This window comes from Rana temporaria, chromosome 9 (genome assembly GCF_905171775.1).
Source record: "Rana temporaria chromosome 9, aRanTem1.1, whole genome shotgun sequence".
NCBI classification, from domain to species: Eukaryota; Metazoa; Chordata; class Amphibia; order Anura; family Ranidae; genus Rana; species Rana temporaria.
Window position 1 is genome coordinate 181135838 of NC_053497.1, and position 21626 is coordinate 181157463.

Here is a 21626-nt window from a genome sequence, read left to right on the forward strand (position 1 = left end):
ATGGGCACAGTGAGGCTGCAGATGGGCACAGTGAGGCTGCAGATGGGCATTGTTGACCCTCTTTTCCACTTATACCCGAGTCAATAGGTTTTCCCATTTTTTGTGGTAAAATTAGGTGCCTCGGCTTATATTCGGGTCGGCTTATCCTCGAGTATATACGATACTCCCAACACCGGTATATATATATAAAACATATGTTTGTGAGCAATGAGATTGCTGCTCTGCCTATACCGCCCATGTGGCGTTTACCATCAAGTTAATTAGCCATTCTTAACCCTGGCGGGCCGATCCTGTGTGCCGCTGGCCGCGCGCCAACATATACTGTGAAGGCCCCTCACCGGGGGGACATTATAATTACTTATCACCGGTTGTGTTCTTTACCTTGAAATTGGATTCTTTTTTTTTTGGGGATCCGGTAATAATGAATAAAAAGCGGGCGCCGGGGCCGGCCTCGATTATTTCTCCGAGATGCTATCAGGTGGGGCCATAATTCCCCGCTGGATGTCAGTTCTCATCAGCCGCCTCGTGCCTCTCGTATAATTGAACACAAAGTGCCACGCGGAGGAGCCAAGTCTTGTTTCGTGGCCTGGAATCGCCGCAGTTCACCACCGAGTGCAAATTGGTTGAGGGAATAGAAAGCCTCTCCTCTTTATCATTATGGTAATGGCCTCTTGATGAGCCCCGTAATGAGGGAACACAAGTTAACACAAAATTTGCTAATTAATTCTGAAGGTAAAATAGAATTTTTCACAATCGTAACAAAAAAAAAGGAAGGAAGGGAGCACGGCGGCGGCGGCATTTGTAAACGCCTAACTTGGCTGTTTTTAGTGCCTCGTCGTAAACGGGTAAAGTATTGTGTTTTTTTTATTTTTTATTTTAGGGATAATTTTTTAGAATACGATATAAATTTTTTAGCTTTGTGGAAAAAAATAAATGAATCATCAGATGAGGTTACTGATCGCTCCGAGCTTCGCTTTTGAAGAATGATTATTGCGGCGCGAAATAGAAGCGCTCGGCAGTTTATTGGCATGTACAATACCTGTCGCCGAGAATGTGTTTCCGTGCACGACGGCATCGCGCTGATTCTCGGCGACAGGGTGCCGACATTTCGGCGACGGGGGTTCCGACTTGGATTCCCGCCAATTCTAGCCGCGGCGTTTGGTATGAATCACGAGGGGGAACTCCACGCCAAATTTTGAATAAAAAAACGGCATGGGTTCCCCCCCAGGGGCATACCAGACCCTTAGGTCTGGCATGGATTGCAAGGAGACCCCCTTACGCCAAAAAAAACGGCGTGGGGGTCCCCCCACAATCCATTCCAGACCCGTATCCAAGGACGCTGCCCGGCCGGTCAGGAAAGGAGTTGGCACGAGCGAGCGCCACCCCCTCCTGAGCTGTACCAGGCCGCATGCCCTCAACCTGCGGCCCCCCCCCACCCCAAAGTACCCTGTCCTGTGTTGATAAGGCCATGGCCGTTGGTTGTCAGGGTCTGTGGGCTTATTGGAATCTGGAAGCCCCTAGATACCGGCCCCTTATCCTAGGTGAATGAATATGGGGTACATCGTACCCCTACCCATTCACCTGGAGGCAAAATGTAAAAGAAAATAAACACACAACACAGGGTTTTAAAATAATTTATTAGTCAGCTCCAGGGGTCGTCTACGCTCTCTGGGGGGGTCTTCTCCGCTCTCCGGGGGGGTCTTCTCCACTCTCCGGGTGTCTTCTCCACTCTCCTGGGGGCTTCTCCACTCTCCGGGGGTCTTCTCCACTCTCCTGGGGGCTTCTCCACTCTCCTGGGGGCTTCTCCACTCTCCGGGGGTCTTCTCCACTCTCCTGGGGGCTTCTCCACTCTCCTGGGGGCTTCTCCACTCTCCTGGGGGCTTCTCCACTCTCCGGGGGTCTTCTCGGCTCTCCGGGGGGGTCTTCTCCACTCTCCGGGTGTCTTCTCCACTCTCCTGGGGGCTTCTCCACTCTCTGGGGGTCTTCTCTACTCTCCTGGGGTCTTCTCCACTGTCCGGGGGTCTTCTCCACTGTCCGGGGGGTCTTCTCCACTGTCCGGGGGGTCTTCTCCACTGTCCGGGGGGTCTTCTCCACTGTCCGGGGGGTCTTCTCCACTCTCCGGGGGGTCTTCTCCACTCTCCGGGGGTCTTCTCCACTCTCCGGGGGGTCTTCTCCGCTGTTGTCTCGGCGCTCCCCGGTTCTTCTCCCGCTCACTCTCCAGTGCTGTCACGTACCTGATGGGAGACTGAGATGACGAGGTCGGCCTCTCTTGTATCTCCCGCCCTGGCACCGCTGGAGATGAAACAGAGGACACCGAGGGACAGGAGGAACACGAGTGCCTGCAGATGAAGACTCCGACAGCAGTAGCGGGAGGTGCGAGCCAGGATGAGTAGGAGGCACTCCGCGGGAGCAGCGACACTGGATATCAGAAGAGGTGTAGTTCCTGGAAGACTTGTAGCAGGAAGTTGCAGGAAGTCGCAGGAGCAAGTCGCAGACACTGGGGGGTTGCCAGGGCTCAGCACTGGAAGCAGATGCAGGGTCATACAGAAAGCCGGGTCAAGTGGAAGGCGGGCAGCGAGGTACCAAGCAGCAGGCGGTAGCAGCGTCAGGTGAATAGCCAGGATCAGAAACCAGTAGTCAGGGGATAACAGAGTTCAGGAACGGGGTCAGGGCAAGCCAGGTTCAGCAACAGGAGATCAGCAAGGTAACAGCAAGATTCAGGGTATCAGGGTACAAGCTGAAGACCAGTCAGCACTGCCTGATGGTCAGAGCTCTCTTTAAATAGGCATCAGGAAGGATCTTCCTGTCACATGATGAGCCTATGGCTCCCATTTCATCTACTGGCAAGATTGCCAGTACTTCTCCTATGGCCATTTCTTCTACTGGCAAGATTGCCAGTACTTCTTCTCTGGCCATTTCTTCTACTGGCAAGATTGCCAGTACTTCTACTACGGACATTTCCCTGACACTCCGTCCTTTCCTTACAAGTGCCTTCTTCGGGGCTGGCCGCCGCTATCTTCTTTTTAGCTCTCTTACTATCGGCGGCGCAGCCCGCTCTTCTTTGCCGTCTTCCGCCTTTATTCTTTTCTTCAGATGTTGACGCGTCGCTTCCTCCCGCTGTAATCCCAACGTGGGTCCCGGAGCATGATGGGACTGTGACGCCATAAGAGGCGAATATAAATCATCACGCACCGGACACCCGGCATTACAGCGGGAAGAAGCAATGCATCAACATCTGAAGAAAAGAAGAAGGCGGAAGACGGCAAAGAAGAACGGGCTGCGCCGCCGCTAGTAAGAGAGTTTAAAAGAAGATCGCGGCGGCCAGCCCCCGGAGAAGGCACCGGAGAGCGAGCGGGAGAAGAACCGGGGAGCGCCGAGCTGACAGCGGAGAGCAGAGAAGATGGAAGAAGACCCCCCGGAGAGCGGAATCCTCCCAGGTTAGTCTGTCCCCCAGTATATTACTCATTAGGGTGGGCTGGCTTGTCAACGTGTTTCACTATTTAATAGCTTCCTCAGGACCATACAACACACAATGCAAATCTCTCAAAAGTATCACCTTTTTTTTTGTGTGCTCGCCAACTGAAAATGGGGGCTTGCTGGTAGAGCCCGACCCAAGACCCACAATAGGGTAGAGGCACGAGCTGGATAGAACAGGTGCCCCCCCCCCCCCCGCCGTCTACGTTACACAAAGTGAAATTTTAAATAAGGTTTTTTTTAAAGGGAAAAAAAAAAGCGAGCGCAATGCACGCCGTGACGCGCACCGGCTGGTGTGAATGAGCCTTGAGGGTTTATTCCCCTCAGGCTTGCTTTGGTATATTTATTATTATATGTGTAATATTTATCAAGTGTATTTCAAGGATTATTTGTAGCATTGGATTTGTTTTTTGACACATATAGGTGCGAAAATTGTCTGCTTATATTTACTGTTAACATATGGTCACACCCCTCTGGCATCTGATATTTTATATATATATATATATATATATATATATATATATATATATACTGTATATGTATGCTATTGGGGACAACATTCCTCCAGTTCTAGCCAGCAGGGATCCAGAACGCAATAAATATTGGATTAGATCGGCATTTAGGGCCCATTTTCAGGCGAAAAAAAATAAATAAAAAATCCTTGCAGTTCCCCCCACCACCACAAGGGCTAAATTATTATCTCTTTGCCGCCGATCGTACGCACATATGCGTCCTCGGCTTTCAGGGGATATACTGGGCTGATGCACGCAGCTGCAGGCATCATCCCGGTAATTTTTTTTTACAGCCGGCGATTGTCTTTCCAACCAACGCGGCTAAAAACCGATTAGTTGTTATCCCGGAGGAGCGGGAGGGGACTTCCCCCCCCTCTCTCTCCCGCCGCCTCCACCACTTTTACCGGGCCTCCCGTCCCACCGGGAGACCCAGTCGGTAATCCGCCGCCTCCAGTGCCCAGCGAGAGACTGAAATACGGCTTCAATCCAGTCTCTTCAGTGTAAACACAGAAGCGGCGTCACGACGTCCCAGCATCACGGCGTCACAACGTCACTTCCCGTTTAAGGAAAGAAGGAAACGTCCTGGACTGCCGCGCACTGATAGGCGAATATTCCACCTTGTCCTATCATACCCCATCCCATCCACCCGATTCCATCCAACCCCACTTTATTCAACCCCATCTCACCAATTCTATCCCTTTCTATCCCATCCCACCCATTCTATCCCACCCATTCTATCCCATCCCAACCTATCACACCCCACCACACCACAACCTACCCCATCACACCTCATCCCACCCTCCTCTATCCCACCATATCCCATTTTATCCACCCAACTCTATCCCACCCCATCCCACTTCATTCAACCCCATCCCACCCATTCTATCCCTTTCTATCCCACCCCACCACAACCTATCCCACCACAACCTACCCCATCACGTCTCCTCCCACCTTACCCTATCCCACCATATCCCATCCCACTCCACCCCCCCACTCTATCTCATCCTACCCCACTCCATAACAACCTCTATCCCACCCCATCCCACCCATTCTATCCCTTTCTATCCCACCCCACCACAACCTACCCCATCAACGCCTCCTCCCACCTTACCCTATCCCACCATATCCCATCCCACCCTACCCCCCCACTCTATCTCATCCTACCCCACTCCATCACAACCTATCACACCCCACCCCAACCTATTCCACCCCAGCCATTCTATCCCATCCCACCACAACCTACCCCATCACGCCTCATCCCACCTTACCCACCGTATCCCATCCCACTCCACCCCCCCCACTCTATCTCATCCTACCCCACTCCATCACAACCTATCCCACCCATTCTATCCCTTTCTATCCCACCCCACCACAACCTACCCCATCAACGCCTCCTCCCACCTTACCCTATCCCACCATATCCCATCCCACCCTACCCCCCCACTCTATCTCATCCTACCCCACTCCATCACAACCTATCACACCCCACCCCAACCTATTCCACCCCAGCCATTCTATCCCATCCCACCACAACCTACCCCATCACGCCTCATCCCACCTTACCCACCATATCCCATCCCACTCCACCCCCCCACTCTATCTCATCCTACCCCACTCCATCACAACCTATCACACCCCACCACACACCACCCCACTCTATCTCACCCCACCACAACCTATCCCATCCCATCCCACCCCATCCCACCCACTCTATCCTATTCCATCCTAACCAATCACGCCTCATCCCACCATATCCCATCCCACTCCAGCCCCCCCGGCACGATGCAGGAAAGGTGCAGGACGATTCTGCGTTGCCGATCCCCGGCGATCCGTCAGTCATGGGTGAACCATTAGCTGGAACTTCCTTTCCCTTCATGAGAAAGATTTCCTGTCATCGTGAAACGTAATTAGTGGGTTATTTTTTTCTGCAAACTCGTAATTTCCATCCAGTGATATGATAATTAGAAGATGTTTAGCCTGTGGCCAGAATTAGTGTAATTAAAAGGAAGCCGACTGATAATTATAAACTAAAGTGGAGGTCCCAAGGCGGGTTTCCTCAGCCAATCAGAACCTTCGGTATGGAAACAGATCGGATACTTTGGAATCTCTATATTCACCTCCTTCCCAGGAATGGAATGCAGCCTTCCAATCTTCACGATGGTCCTTTTTCCGATATGGATGAGGCCCCTCCTGACCCCTTTATCAGTAAATCACACCTTTCTGCTTTCATTACATATATTATTTTAGGTTCAGTGATGTCATCACTGGGTCTCTGTGCTTTTCTATGCAAGGCAGGCAGATCGTGGCTGGTGGGAGGGGCCGGCAGGATTGCTGTACATAGCCTCCTGGAAGCACCCTACTTCAGTAGTCCTCAGTCCTGATACAAGCAGGGGGACGGCTCATGGGAGGAGTTTGCGCGAATATGAAAATGACTTGGAGAAGTAAGGCTTCCTAGGCATGTAGATCACCCTGAGTAACACCCACGTGTCATGCTGACCCTCCATGATTGACAGACCCGAAATCCAAAGAATAAAAGGGGCGGGCCATGGACAGTCAGGCTGAGGGATGGAAGAGCTAGATGATGCTGGACGTCCTCCAGCCAGGAAATGAAGGTCTGTCATCTCTCTCCGTTTTGCCGCAGCTTCTAATGCACACTGTGATAAGCTTGTTGGGCGCTGGTGAGGCTGCATAGATTGGCACTGGTGAGGCTGCATTGATGACACCTGCTGTGGGGGGCTCTGATGGGGGACACCTGATGTGGGGGGCTCTGATGGGGGCAACTGCTGTGGGGGGCTCTGATGGGGGACACCTGTTGTGGGGGGGGCTCTGATGGGGACACCTGCTGTGGGGGGCTCTGATGGGGGCACCTGCTGTGGGGGGCTCTGATGGGGGACACCTGTTGTGGGGGGGGCTCTGATGGGGACACCTGATGTGGGGGGGCTCTGATGGGGGGGAATTGCTGGGGGGCTCTGATGGGGGACACCTGCTGGGGGGGGCTCTGATGGGGGCAACTGCTGGGGGGCTCTGATGTGGACACCTGCTGTGGGGGGGCTCTGATGGGGGACACCTGCTGTGGGGGGGCTCTGATGGGGGCAACTGCTCTGGGGGCACCTCTGATGGGGGCAACTGCTGTGGGGGCACCTGCTGTGGGGGGCTCTGATGGGGGACACCTGCTGTGGGGGGCTCTGATGGGGGACACCTGCTGTGGGGGGCTCTGATGGGGACACCTGCTGTGGGGGGCTCTGATGGGGACACCTGCTGTGGGGGGGCTCTGATGGGGGACACCTGCTGTGGGGGGGCTCTGATGGGGGCAACTGCTGTGGGGGCTCTGATGGGGGACACCTGCTGTGGGGGGCTCTGATGGGGGACACCTGCTGTGGGGGGCTCTGATGGGGGACACCTGCTGTGGGGGGGCTCTGATGGGGACACCTGATGTGGGGGGCTCTGATGGGGACACCTGCTGTGGGGGGCTCTGATGGGGAACACCTGCTGTGGGGGGCTCTGATGGGGGACACCTGCTGTGGGGGGACTCTGATGGGGACACCTGATGTGGGGGGGCTCTGATGGGGGGGAATTGCTGGGGGGCTCTGATGGGGGACACCTGCTGGGGGGGACTCTGATGGGGGACACCTGCTGTGGGGGGCTCTGAAAAGGGACACCTGCTGTGGGGGGCTCTGATAGGGACACCTGCTGTGGGGGGCTCTGATGGGGACACCTGATGTTGGGGGCTCTGATGGGGGACACCTGCTGTGGGGGGGCTCTGATGGGGGACACCTGCTGTGGGGGGGGGCTCTGATGGGGACACCTGCTGTGGGGGGGGGGGGGGCTCTGATGGGGACACCTGCTGTGGGGGGCTCTGATGAGGGACACCTGCTGTGGGGGGCTCTGATGGGGGACACCTGCTGTGGGGGGCTCTGATGGGGGACACCTGCTGTGGGGGGCTCTGATGGGGGACACCTGCTGTGGGGGGCTCTGATGGGGGACACCTGCTGTGGGGGGGCTCTGATGGGGGACACCTGCTGTGGGGGGCTCTGATGGGGGACACCTGCTGTGGGGGGCTCTGATGGGGGACACCTGCTGTGGGGGCTGTGATGGGGGACACCTTCTGTGGGAGGCTCTGATGGGGGACACCTGATGGGGGGGCTGTGATGGGGGACACCTTCTGTGGGAGGCTCTGATGGGGGACACTAATGAAGACTTCTTAGGGGAGCATCTCTGTGTTTGAGTTGTAGCCATGGAAACATGTGTAAAGGGGAGGAGTTAGTAAGACGACCACGCCCATGTGGGGGCGCCAGAAATATTTCTGTGACCCTAGGATCGGCCCTGGCTCCCGAGGAAGCAATAACAAAAAGTATATTTGGATGAGTGACGGCCCCGCGCGGATCAGAAGGAGTTTTCGGGAGAACGACTCGCTTGTCTTCTCGGCGTTTCCTGCTCCTGTATCTCGCTGAGTTGAATGTCATCGGACGCGGTTGTGGAGGAGGAAGACGCGGCGTCCCTGGATATCGTTGTTTGTACGGAGTGAGCGGGGAATTAGGTCTCCGGGTGGCAGTCTTTGAAGGAGACGCTTTGACAAGTCGGAGTGAAGCTCTTTTCCTCCGGGGGGTTTGGAGGCAAGAAAAACATTTCGGGTCTCTGGCGAGCCGAGTCGCTCCGTCCGCCGAGCCAATTTACAGCTCCCGCTTTCCACGGCGCCGCGCGTTTCACACACAACGGACGCGGCCTTCAGAGATGTTGTTTTTTGAAGTTAAACATTCTGAAAACATTATTTTTCGATACAATTTTCTCTCCGAATCGAAATCTTAAAGGACCGCCATAGTGAGGAATTGTGTATTCTGATCAGATGGGGGGGTCACTACAATATTCAGTATATGAACACTAAAGCTTAGTCTGTTTTTAGTTTGCTTCCTTAATCAACATGATCATGACATTTTTTTTAAGAAAACCTTTCTGTTCCCCATTACATACCTTATATGACATCACTGGGTCTCTGTGGTTCCCTAGGCAGACTGTAGTTGGTTTTAAATCCAGTTTTCAAGTGGATGGAGAAAGAAGAAAAGCACTATCAATGGGGGACATAATGGTGACACTGGAGTGATATGGTGGCACTGGAAGGACATAATGGAGGCACTGGAGTGACATGGTGGCCATAATGGAGGCACTGGAGTGATATGGTGGCACTGGGAGACATAATGGAGGCACTGGAGTGACATGGTGGCACTGGGAGACATAATGGAGGCACTGGAGTGACATGGTGGCCATAATGGAGGCACTGGAGTGACATGGTGGCACTGGGAGAAATAACGGGGGCACTGGAATGATATGGTGGCACTGGGAGACATAATGGAGGCACTGGAGTGACATGGTGGCACTGGGAGACATAATGGAGGCACTGGAGTGACATGGTGGCACTGGGAGACATAATGGAAGCACTGGAGTGACATGGTGGCACTGGAGACATAATGGAGGCACTGGAGTAATATGGTGGCACTGGGAGACATAATGGAGGCACTGGAGTGACATGGTGGCACTGGGAGACATAATGGAGGCACTGGAGTGGCATGGTGGCACTGGGAGACATAATGGCGGCACTTGAGTGACATGTTTGCACTGGGGAACATAACGGAGGCACTGGAGTGACATGGTGGCACTGGGAGAAATAACGGGGGCACTGGAGTGATATGGTGGCACTGGGAGACATAATGGAGGCACTGGAGTGACATGGTGGCACTGGGAGACATAATGGAGGCACTGGAGTGACATGGTGGCACTGGGAGACATAATGGAGGCACTGGAGTGGCATGGTGGCACTGGGAGACATAATGGAGGCACTGGAGTGACATGGTGGCACTGGGAGACATAATGGAAGCACTGGAGTGACATGGTGGCACTGGAGACATAATGGAGGCACTGGAGTAATATGGTGGCACTGGGAGACATAATGGAGGCACTGGAGTGACATGGTGGCACTGGGAGACATAATGGAGGCACTGGAGTGGCATGGTGGCACTGGGAGACATAATGGCGGCACTTGAGTGACATGTTTGCACTGGGGAACATAACGGAGGCACTGGAGTGACATGGTGGCACTGGGAGAAATAACGGGGGCACTGGAGTGATATGGTGGCACTGGGAGACATAATGGAGGCACTGGAGTGACATGGTGGCACTGGGAGACATAATGGCGGCACTTGAGTGACATGTTGGCACTGGGGGACATAAAGGAGGCACTTGAGTGACATGTTGGCACTGGGGGACATAAAGGAGGCACTGGAGTGACATGGTGGCACTGGGAAACATGGAGGCACTGGAGTGACATGGTGGCACTGAGAAACATAATGAAGGCATTGGAGTGACATGGTGGCACTGGGAGACATAACGGGGGCACTGGAGTGACATGGTGGCACTGGGAGACATAATGGAGGCACTGGAGTGGCATGGTGGCACTGGAAGACATAATGGAGGCACTGAAGTGACATGGTGGCACTGAAAGACAATGGCGGCACTGGAGTGACATGGTGGCACTGGGAGACATAATGGAGGCACTGGAGTGACATGGTGGCACTGGGAGACATAATGGCGGCACTTGAGTGACATGTTGGCACTGGGGGACATAAAAGGAGGCACTGGAGTGACATGGTGGCACTGGGAGACATAACGGAGGCACTGGAGTGACATGATGGCACTGGGAGACATAATGGAGGCACTGGAGTGACATGGTGGCACTGGGAGACATAATGGAGGCACTGGAGTGACATGGTGGCACTGGGAGACATAATGGTGGCACTTGAGTGACATGGTGGCACTGGGAGACATAATGGTGGCACTTGAGTGACATGGTGGCACTGGGAGACATAACGGAGGCACTGGGAGACATAATGGAGGCACTGGAGTGGCATGGTGGCACTGAGAGACATAATGGAGGCACTGGAGTGACATGGTGGCACTGGGATACATAATGGAGGCACTGGAGTGATATGGTGGCACTGAGAGACATAATGGAGACACTGGAGTGACATGGTGGCACTGAGAGACATGATGGAGGCACTGGAGTGACATGGTGGCACTGAGAGACATGATGGAGGCACTGGAGTGACATGGTGGCACTGAGAGACATGATGGAGGCACTGGAGTGATATGATGGCACTGAGAGACATAATGGTGGCACTGGAGTGACATGGTGGCACTGGGAGACATAATGGAGGCATTGGGAGTGATATGGTGGCACTGGAAGGTGTTTTGGTTCCCCACTGACTGTGCCGAAAAGTGAAATTTTCCAGAGTCCTCTCCACCAGCACGTGGAAATTCAGGTATCTAGTCGGAATAATTGTTGAGCTTCCTCTAGTGTCTCTTTCTAATTACCCGGGAGAAATTTCTGCACTTCTCATCGCCGTTGCCTCCTAATCCTTATTATTATTTTCCTGCGTCTTGAAGTTATAATGAGCTTGTGTCACGTTGACACGTCGTCGTGCTTATTCTTTAATTTCCAAGAACTAGAGTGTCATTAGAGATGCGGTGAAATGCAACTTGAATAAATGAGCTAATAAAATCAAAAGATGCCACCGATCCGCCATCTCCTTCCGCGCCGCCAATGTGTCATCTGGTGGAGCAACAGGCGCCCGCCTCTAGTAAAAAATATTGCTTTTTTTTCAAAATTGTCGCTCTATTTTTGTTTATAGCGCAACAAATAAAAACCGCAGAGGTGATCAAATACCACCAAAAGAAAGCTATTTGTGGGGAAAAAAGGACACCAATTTTGTTTGGGAGCCACGTCGCACGACCGCACAATTAACAGTTAAAGCGTTGCAGTGCCCAATTGCAAAAAGGGGCAAGGTCCTTAACCTGCACAATGATCCGGGTCCTAAGTGGTTAATATTCATACCAGACCCAAAGGTCCTGGTAATGGACTGGGGGGGTGGGGGGAACCCATGCGTTTTTTTTTTCGATGACTTTGATCTGTATTGCCGGGACCCGACAATTCATGAATAGCCGCGAGTAGTTTTAAATGACTTTTTTTCCTTTAGAAATTACATTTTGTGCAGGGACAGTTCTAAACACGGGAAACATGCGCTACTTTACAGGCATACTATAGACACCCCCCGGTACGAAATTTAAAGGAATATTTCACTTATATTGTTTCACTTTAAGCATTATTAAAATCACTACTCTCGAAAAAACTGGAGTTTTTAAAACTTTTTTTTACATTGATACATGCCCCTGAGGCAAGACCCGGGTCCCCAAACACTCCCCTGGGGCAGGACCCGGGTCCCCAAACACTCCACCTGGGGCAGGACCCGGGTCCCCAAACACTCCCCCTGGGGCAGGACCCGGGTCCCCAAACACACTTCCTGGGGCAGGACCCGGGTCCCCAAACACTCCCCTGGGGCAGGACCCGGGTCCCCAAACACTCCCCTTGGGCAGGACCCGGGTCCCCAAACACCCCCCTGGGGCAGGACCCGGGTCCCCAAACACTCCCCTGGGGCAGGACCCGGTTCCCCAAACACCCCCCTGGGGCAGGACCCGGGTCCCCAAACACTCCTCTGGGGCAGGACCCGGGTCCCCAAACACTCTCCTGGGGCAGGACCCGGGTCCCCAAACACTCTCCTGGGGCAGGACCCGCGTCCCCAAACACTCCCCTGGGGCAGGACACGGCTCCCCAAACACTCCCCTGGGGCAGGACCCGGTTCCCCAAACACTCCCCTGGGGCAAGACCCAGGTCCCCAAACACTTTTTATGAAAATAACTTGCATATAAACCTTTAAAATTAGAACTTTAGATTTTTCACTATAGAAATCTCTTTATTCCATTCCTCTATTCCATTTTCCTTGGGGGATCTTATGTAACTCTTGCGTACACACAAAAAGCGTGGAGTGCTAAAAAACTGACAAAGACAATTAAACACAGATAAAGACGTCGAGGCGGAATTGTTCTCTCTTTGTGTTTAGAGATCGACGGGCTGGTGAGATTGCCTGTGGATTAGCCGCGGCGCATGAGTGAATGCTCCGGCGCTTCGGAAACGTGTCATTTTTTTTTTTTTTTTACAGGCTCTGCCTTTTTTCAGAACAACAAAAGCCCTATAAATCTTTAATTTTTTTTTTTTAACATGTCACTTTTGATAATGCGCACACTTTATGGATACGAAAAAAAAAATGCATTTCCCAGTTGGATTGTAAGAAAAGTGTGTTTGTTATACAACGGTGCCGGAATCTGGAGGCCAGGAAGCCGCGCTTCCTTCTGGCATGATACAGAATTTTTATTTTTTTTAAATGTTTCTCATTTTTTTCTCAAAATGTTCATTTCAATTCCAATATATAAAAAAAAAATCTTTATTGGGAACTGGGACTATTTATTTTGGAGGGGATTCCTTCTCCTCTGCTTTGTATAAGTAAAACAAATATTTTCAATGTTATTAGTGAATTAGTTACACTTTGCAACATTGTGCATGATACAGAAATACACATTTGTTTCCTCTTCTGTACTGTGATAGATATGAATGAGAGCCTCTGAAGTATGTAAATACTATGGTGAACGTAGGTACCATCATCCTTGAGATCAGAACAGTGGCGGCTGGTGCTCAAAGTTTTTGGGGGGGCGCAAACGAAAAAAGCCTCGCTGTGCCCATCAGATGCAGCCACTGTGCCATCAATTTGCGCCATGCCATCAAACACAGCCACTGTGCCATCAATTGTCACCACTGTGCCATGCCATCAAACACAGCCACTGTGCCCATCAATTGTCACCACTGTGCCATGCCATCAAATGCAGCCACTGTGCCATGCCATCCAACGCAGCCACTGTGCCATCAATTCGCACCACTGTGCCATGCCATCAAACGCAAGCCACTGTGCCCATCCATTGTCGCCATTGTGCCATGCCATCAAATACAGTCACTATGCCATGCCATCAAACGCAGCCACTGTGCCATCAATTCGCACCACTGTGCCATGCCATCAAACGCAAGCCACTGTGCCCATCAATTGTCGCCATTGTGCCATGCCATCAAATACAGTCCATATGCCATGCCATCAAACGCAGCCACTGTGCCATCAATTGTCACCACTGTGCCATGCCATCAAACGCAGCCACTGTGCCCATTAATTGTCACCACTGTGTCGTGCCATCAAACGCAGCCACTGTGCCCATCAATTGTCGCCACTGTGCCATGTCATCAAATGCAGTCACTATGCCATACCATCAAACGCAGCCACTGTGCCATCAATTGTCACCACTGTGCCATGCCATCAAACGCAGCCACTGTGCCATCAATTGTCACCACTGTTCCATGCCATCAAACGCAGCCACCATGCCATCAATTATCACCACTGTGCCATACCATCAAACGCAGCCACTGTGCCATGCCATCAAACGCAGCCACTGTGCCATCAATTGTCGCCACTGTGCCATGCCATCAAACGCAGCCGCTGTGCCCATCAATTGTTGCCACTGTGCCATGCCATCAAACGCAGCCACTGTGCCATCAATTATCACCACTGTTCCATGCCATCAAATGCAGTCACTGTGCCATGCCATCAAACACAGCCACTGTGCCATCGATTCGCACCACTGTGCCATGCCATCAAACGCAGCCACTGTGCCATCTATTGTCACCACTGTTCCATGCCATCAAATGCAGTCACTGTGCCATGCCATCAAACACCGCCAGTTTGCCATGAATTCGCACCACTGTGCCATGCCATCAAACGCAGCCACTGTGCTCATCAATTGTCACCACTGTGCCATGCCATCAAACGCAGCCACTGTGCCATCAATTATCACCACTGTGCCATGCCATCAAACGCAGCCACTGTGCCATCAATTATCACCACTGTTCCATGCCATCAAATGCAGTCACTGTGCCATGCCATCAAACACAGCCACTGTGCCATCAATTGTCACCACTGTGCCATGCCATCAAACGCAGCCACTGCGCCCATCAATTGTCGCCACTGTTCCATGCCATAAAACGCAGCCACTGTGCCATCATTTGTCACCACTGTGCCATGCCATCAAACGCAGCCACTGTGCCCATCAATTGTCACCACTGTGCCCTTTAATTGTCGACACTGTGCCCATTGATGTCATTGTGCCCTTTAATTGCCGCCACTGTGCCCAAGTTTCCCCACTGTGCCCATTGTCTCCGCTGTGCTCTGTAAAATGCCCGCCACCGCCCGGCACTTACCTTTCTGGAAGTCAGCCATCCTCCTAGTCCTTCCACGTCCCTCGATGTCTTCTCCCGCCGAGGATGGCTGACCGAGAAAGGTAAGTGCCAGGCGCGGGGGGGCGCAATCTGGCGTCATTTTAGGGGCAAACTGGTGGCAATTGATGGGCACAGTGGCGACAATGGCATGGCACAGTGGCTGCGTTTGGCATGGCACAGTGGCGACAATTGATGGCACAGTGGCGACAATGACATGGCACAGTGACTGCGTTTGGCATGGCACAGTGGCGACAATTGATGGCACAGTGGCCGACAATGGCATGGCACAGTGGCGACAATGGCATGGCACAGTGGCGACAATTGATGGGCACAGTGGCAACAATTGATGGCATAGTGGCGACAATGGCATGGCACAGTGGCGACAATTGTTGGGCACAGTGGTGAGAATGGCATGGCACAGTGGCTGCGTTTGGAATGGCACAGTGGCAACAATTGATGGGCACAGTGGTGACAATGGCATGGCACAGTGGCGACAATTGATGGCACAGTGGCTGCGTTTGATGGCATGGCACAGTGGCGACTATTTTATGGCACAGTGGCGACAATTTTATGGCACAGTGGCTGCGTTTGATGGGCACAGTGGCGGCAATTGATGTTTTTTTTTCTTCGTTTGTTTGCGCCCCCCAAAAAAAATTTGAGCACCAGCCGCCACTGTTAGCCAGCTGTCACCCCTAGCAACACGGTGGGGGGGGGGGGGGTCTCTGAGTTCTGTTACTCTAGACTCTCAGCACGGCACAGTTATGAAACGCTCTCATTTGCAGCGCTGTCACTTTTTCCCGGGGCTCCTGCTGCAATATTTTCATCATCACTTCTGTTTTATCTGCTGGGGACATCAATCCCCGAAGACCTCCCTGTAAAGAAGAGCGCGTGCGATCGGCTGCTGATTAGAATCTCTAATTATAGATTGAAGTCGCGCCGTCTTCTAGAAACGGAAAACATGGCAGATCTTCTTGACTTTAGAGATACAACATCACAAAGGTTGGGGGTCTTCAGCATCCCGCCCATCTCCCCGCCCCCACGCCGACCGGCCATGTCTCAACATATTGTGTATAGTGAGAAAAGTTAGTCCTATAAAATATATAGAAAAAAAAGAGAGAGAGAGAGAGAGAGAGAAGAAACAGAGAGAGAAAAGAAACAGAGAGAGAGAGAGAGAGAAAAGAAACACAGAGAGAGAGAGAGAGAAAAGAAACAGAGAGAGAGAGAGAGAGAAGAAACAGAGAGAGAGAGAGAGAGAGAGAGAGAGAGAAGAAACGGAGAGAGAGAGAGAAGAAACGGAGAGAGAGAGAGAGAGAAGAAACGGAGAGAGAGAGAGAGAAAAGAAACAGAGAGAGAGAGAGAGAAAAGAAACAGAGAGAGAGAGAGAGAAAAGAAACAGAGAGAGAGAGAGAGAGAGAGAGAGAGAGAGAGAGAGAAAAGAAACAGAGAGAGAGAGAGAGAGAGAGAGAAAAGAAACAGAGAGAGAGAGAGAAGAAACAGAGAGAGAGAGAGAGAGAGAGAGAAAAGAAACAGAGAGAGAGAGAGAGAGAGAAAAGAAACAGAGAGAGTGCGAGAGAGGAGAGAGAGTGCGAGAGAGAGTGCGAGAGAGAGTGCGAGAGAGAGTAGGAGAGAGAGTAGGAGAGAGAGTGCGAGAGAGAGTGCGAGAGAGAGTGCGAGAGAGAGTGCGAGAGAGAGAGGAGAGAGAGTGCGAGAGAGTGCGAGAGAGAGGAGAGAGAGGAGAGAGAGTGCGAGAGAGAGGAGAGAGAGTGCGAGAGAGAGAGGAGAGAGAGAGTGCTAAAATCCAGGTAAGAAAATCTTATTTTTAACCACTTCAATACCGGGCACTTTTCCCCCTCTTTCTGCCCGGGCCAATTGATGGGCACTGATAGACAGCACTGATGGCCACTGATAGGCGGCATTGATGGACACCGATAGGCGGAATTGATGGGCACTGATAGACAGCACTGATGGCTACTGATAGGCGACACTGATGGACACTAATAAGCACTGATAGACAGCACCGGTGGGTACTGATAGGAGGCACTGATGGACACTAAAAGGCACTGATAGGCGGCATTGATGGGCACTGGTAGACAGCACTGGTGGGCACTGATAGGCAACATTGATGGACTGATGGGGCGGCACTGATCTTTCGGGTGATCCTGCCAGCAGCAGAATTGCTCACCTGACCTGGCCCTATGGCTTTATATAAGACGGAGGCCAAGGATTCTTCCAGGTAGTCTGTCAGATTATTCAATAAACACATAGGCCCGGATTCACGTAGAGCTGCGTAAAATTGTGCGGGCGTAACGTATCCGATTTACGTTACGCCTCCGCAACTTACATGGGCAAGTGCTGTATTCTCAAAGCACTTGCTCCGTAAGTTGCGGCGGCGTAGCCTAAATCGGCCGCCGTAAGCCCGCCTAATTCAAATTTGGATTAGGGGGGCGTGTTTTATGTTAAACTACTGTGACCCGACGTGATTGACGTTTTTGCGGAACGGCGCATGCGCCGTCCGTGGAATTTCCCAGTGTGCATTGCTCCAAAGTACGCCGCAAGGACGTCATTGGTTTCGACGTGAACGTAAATGACGTCCAGCCCCATTCACGGACGACTTACGCAAACGACGTAACTTTTTCAAATTTCGACGCGGGAACGACGGCCATACTTAACATTGGCTGCGCCTCATATAGCAGGGGCAACTTTATGCCGGGAAAAGCCTAACGTAAATGTCGTATCTTTACTGCGTCGGCCGCGCGTACGTTCGGGAATTCGCGTATCTAGCTAATTTGCATACTCGACTCGGAATTCGACGGAAGCGCCACCTAGCGGTTAAAAAAAATGCAGTTAAGATCCGACGGCGTAAGAGACTGTCGGATCTAATGGATATCTATGCGTAACTGATTGTAAGAATCAGTCGCATAGATACGACAGCGCAACGCAGAGATACGACGGCGTATCTGGAGATACGTTGTCGTATCTTGGCTGTGAATCTGGGCCAAAGACTCAGAATCAATAAACGCTCGCCCCCCGGAGTCACTGATTCCCGGACACTCAGATTCAGTCATAGTTCCTACGAGGCGCGTTTCTCAGAGCCGCGGAAGTCATAATTCTCGGTTATTATTGTAAATCGGAATCTTCATAGTACAGCTGAGCAAATAATACTATATAAATAAGACCGCGCCCGACTGCCATTCACTTCCCACGCCCGTCGTCTCTTCCAACGCCTCGCGCTTGTTGCTGAAAAGAAAATGCAAAGCCTTAAAAAAAAAAAAAAAAATACCCAACAAAGAATAGCAAGAGGCAGAGGAGTCAGAGCCGAGCCTCCGTAATGGAATTCTGAAGCTGTCAGTGCCTGACAATCGACTCCCAGGAACCTTCTGTAATAATAACGCCATTGTGCCGAAATCTGCAGACTCAGCACCCGGCCCATCTCCTGCAACCCGCGCATCGGGGGATCATCAGCTGGAGTCTACCTGTCCTGCATAGCCAATGAAGGCGGCCATTTTTATGTTGCAGGGAAACTGGTTTATCAGCTCACCAATGATTGGTCCCGATCTTTTCTTATTTTATAACTTAATATGTTGTGATCGGTGTTTCACGATAAAAAATAATAATTGAGAATACATTTGAGTCCAGAAAAAGAAGAAGTTCAAAGCAGGTGGCTGGTGCTAGATATTTTGGGGGGAGGGGGGCGGCAAACAGACCTGTCCCCCTTACCGCCTTCCCCCACCCCACCCCTCCGGCCCCCCTGGTGCACAGGCCGGCCTCAGTAGGTTCTCAGACTGCTCTCTCGATCATCCGCACCGGCTCCTCATTCTCTGCACCGGCTCCCGCTGTCCACACTAGCTCCTGCTCCCTACACCGGCTCCCTCTAATCCGCACCGGCTCCCCGCTCTCTGCACTGGCTCCCACTCATCCGCACCGGCTCCCCATTTTCCGCACTGCCTCCCACTCTCCACACCGGCTCCCGCTTTCCGCACTGGCTCCCGCTCTCCCCACTGGCTCCCGCTCTCCCCACTGGCTCCCGCTCTCCCCACTGGCTCCCGCTCTCCCCACTGGCTCCCGCTCTCCCCACTGGCTCCCGCTCTCCCCACTGGCTCCCGCTCTCCCCACTGGCTCCCGCTCTCCACACCGGATCCCGCTCTCCGCACCAGCTCCCACTCATCCGCACCGGCTCCTTATTCTCCGCACTTCCTCCCACTCTCCACACCGGCTCCTGCTTTCCACCACTGGCTCCCACTTTCCACAATGGCTCCCGCTCATCCACACCAGCTCCCCACTCTTCGCACCGGCTCCCGCTCTCCCCACTGGCTCCCGCTCTCCACACCGGATCTCGCTCTCCCCACTGGCTCCCGCTCTCCACACCGGATCCCGCTCTCCGCACCGGCTCCCGCTCTCCGCACCGGCTCCCACTCATCCGCACCGGCTCCCCATTCTCCGCACTGGCTCCTACTCTCCGCACCGGCTCCTGCTCATCCGCACAGACTCCTGCTCATCCGCACCGACTCCCCATGCTCCCGCTCTCCGCCCCTGGCTCCCGCTTTCCGCACCAGCTCCCTATTTTCCGCACTAGCTCCTGCTAGTTTGCACTGGCTCCCCCCTCTCCGCACCGGCTCCTGCTATTCGCACCAGTTCCCGCTCTCCGCACCGGCTCCCGCTCATCTGCACCAGCTCCCTATTCTCCGCACTGGCTCCCTCTCATCCGCACCGGGTTCTGCTCTTCCGCACCAGCTCCCCACTCTCCGCACCAACTCTAGCATAATCTATATTCAGGCAGGGGTCAAGGCAGGTGGCAATCAGTAGCATAATCCATATTCGGGCAGGGGTCAGGACTTGTGGAAATCAGTAGCTTAAGTCACATCCAGGCAAAGATCAGTGCAGGCAGCAATCAGAAGCATATTCAGTAATACTGAGGCAAATGTCAGGGCAGGTGGCAATCAGTAGCATATCCAGGCAAGATTTAGGGCTAGTGGAAATCAGTAGCATAATCCAATTCCAGGCAGGGGTCAGGACAAGTGACACTCGGTAGCATAATCCATATCCAAGCAAGGATAAGGGCTAGTGGAAATCAGTAGCAGAAGTCACATTCAGGCAATGGTCAGTGCAGGCAGCAATCAGAAGCATATTCAGTAGTACCCAGGCAAATGTCAGGGCAAGTCGGCAACCAGTAGCATATTCCATATGCAAGGGTCAGAGCAGGTGACGCTCAGAAGCATATTTATTATCCAAACAGGGGGCCATAACAGAGGCAATCCAAAGACAAGGCAGGGCAAGGAAAGCTAAGGTGCGGGGCACAGGAGTCATGTAGATAACCATATCACAAGTCCAGAGCTCACTGGCCAATCAGGGTAGAGAAAGTGGCTGCCAAGCAATGAGGGGCCTCCCACCGCTGGCCAGTGAGCGCAGATGGGTAACAGTGCAGGGCCCGTTGCTAGATGCATATCTCCCATAGACTATGAAGGTAAGACCTCCGTGAATGGAGATAATTGGGGGCAAACATGATATGGCCGCCCCCCATGGCAGAAAATCTCCGGGGCACTGCGCTACTTTAAATTTGTAGGTCATCCCTGCTAACCTTCTGTAGCCGCTTCTTTTTGGAGGCTGGTTATCAGAGAGGTTTCTTATCACACACAATGGAGATTGACGTTCCCCTTGAGAACTGTTTGTCAATGGCTGTCTATCTTCCATCCTGAGACGTGAGATCATCGCTTGATCCATCCGAAAATGGGTCAGACCACACGGTAGTGAAGTCATGTCTGTGAGCTGGTTAAGTGCTTATTTATGGTATCCCGAGCTGTTGCTATTGGTTCATAGAGGTTACGATTCGATGCAAAACAAAGTATTTTAGTTTACGAGGCCTAATGGTTGAATGTGGTAGATGATGGATGTGAGAGACAATTAAAGAAACAGATTGCAACGTAGAAACCTACAACCAGGGCCATCTTAACAGGGCCGATCCTAGGTAGGGTGCACAGGGTGCATTGCACCCAGGCACCTGCAGAGGTGGGGGCGCCGAACATCTAAAAGACCCTCTAACAGAAGCCCTCTCTGTGTCCATCACAGAGGCCCTTTTCCAGGTCCCAATAAAGTACTCTGCTTCTCTTCCTGTATTTTGTTTATTGTTAAGAGATCATGAAAGGATCCCAGGGTAATGAAGACTTCATGGGGGAGCATTTCTGTGGTTGAGTCATTGCCATAGAAACATTTGTAAAGGGGAGGAGTTAGTAAAATGACGACGCCCATGTGGAGGCACCAGAAACATTTTTGCACTCAGGCGCCTGTGATCTGCATCTTAATAACATCATGGGCCCCTGGGCAAAGTAACACACTGGGGCCCCTACCAGTCTCCCATCATTTACACCCCTACTCTGATGAAGAATTATAGTATGAATAGTTGATAGAATTAAAAATATATTGATTAGTACTTTCAATAAAATCTATTT

General features: G+C 52.3%; 1 protein-coding gene across 2 annotated transcripts in view; it reads left to right on the forward strand.

Annotated features, from left to right (window-relative positions):
• Positions 1 to 21626, forward strand: part of LOC120914367 (protocadherin-11 X-linked-like) — a 1131869-nt gene that overhangs the window by 488097 nt on the left and 622146 nt on the right. The gene's annotated exons all lie outside the window — the stretch shown is intronic.